Here is a 1713-nt window from a genome sequence, read left to right on the forward strand (position 1 = left end):
TTAAGATAAGATATGCACTAAAAACTACTAATGCCTGTCCCTGTTACTGTTTTGTGAAAGTTGATAAGTGTCATTAGGCCAACAGCGTTGTACAGATTCTGTCGTTCAATGGTTACATACACACAGAAGCAGTAGGAATACTTTATCAATTTAAAGCACAGATCAACAAAACTGACATAAAAGTTTACATTGTTATCTTTTTTGTGGAATCCCCATACATGTCAACATACCATGCCATTGCTGAATTAGTATCTTGGATTAGTCTTTGCGTTTTAAACAAACAGATGAAAAACTGAGAGAACATGGGCAGTCATTCCACTTCTTATGTGAGCTAAAGTTGTTTGTAGCACAGTGCTCTTTTCCTGCCAAGTTGTTTGGCTCGCCTGCATTCCAGTTAAAAAAGTCTACCACAGAGCCATCCGACCACATCCATCTGCCCTCTCTGTGAACATCACTGAGTCCAATCCAGGTGGGTCTCTGAGCAGGATCGAAGTTCCTGATCAGGGATCTGACAAAGTTATCTTCCTCCATGTTGTGGATGGACACCAGGTTGGCTCCCTGTGACAAACAGTGGAACTCTGCATCAGACCAGCTCATCGGTGTAGCTACATACGTATAGCAGCGGCCGTTGAAGCTCCACCAGAACGGGGGACAGTTTCCATGCTGCAGCTGCACTGCTCGGTCATCTGAAAAAGACAGAAACAAGAAGAGGAAAAAGATCATGATTTGTTTTTTAGTGACAGAAGAAACCTGAAGAGACCTGGTGTCAGGCTGCTTTTCTGTATGTACTTCAGGGAATAGAAAGAAACATTACATATTAGCTTCTCTGCATCAGCTCCCTGCTAAATCCAGATTAAAATATAAAATCTTTCTCCTCACATACAAGGTATTAAATACTCTGTTCTGCTCTCAGACTGCTGGTTTACTTGTGGTTTTGAGGGTAATGGGAGGCAGAGCCTTCTACTTTAAGCCTCCTCTACTGTGGAACCAGCTCCAGTTTGGATTCAGGACACTAATCTTACTTTTAATATTAAGCTTTTCTTTTTGATGAGGCCTAAAGTTCCACCAGTCACAGTAAATGGCTGCTCCTGTCTGAGCCTGGTTCTGCTGGAGGTTTGAAACGTGGAACCAAATTAATGCATGTATCCCCAATTATACTAACACATATTTATCCTGAGCAAAACAAAACAAGAAACATGATAAAGGTGCATTTAAAATCTATTATTTGCTAAGTAATATTAAAAAGATAAAAACAAATGCACAAAAAAAAGTTACCAAGTTGGAGCTTCACTTCATTGTCATCAGAAGGAGACTCAGAAGGAGCACCCAGAGCCAGACCGAGCAGGAAGAGGAGCAAGATCATGTTGGAGCTTTAAGTCTCAAAGTGTGATGAGGAGCTGCTGAAGCTTCTTTGTACAGGATGTTCAGATTTCTGCAGAGAGTTGGTCCTACTTTCTTTTATAGCTGCCTGAGAGGGTGTTTTCACTCCACTCTAAACAATAACACTAAAAATGAGCCAGAAAAATACATCAAATTCCAATGAACTGAGCTGATGTGTAATTTATGTTTATGGTACCACAAAGCTATATCAGCATAATGATTAATCAAACAGGGTGAATCAGGAAGGACCAAATAGAAACTCCTGAACTGCTCCAGTAAACAAAGACAGATTGAACTCTCCCTCTCAGAAGGATCCTCTCTATGTAGTCAACC

This window comes from Pundamilia nyererei, unplaced genomic scaffold (genome assembly GCF_000239375.1).
Source record: "Pundamilia nyererei isolate P.nyererei 1_Seehausen unplaced genomic scaffold, PunNye1.0 scaffold00413, whole genome shotgun sequence".
Classification (NCBI taxonomy): Eukaryota; Metazoa; Chordata; class Actinopteri; order Cichliformes; family Cichlidae; genus Pundamilia; species Pundamilia nyererei.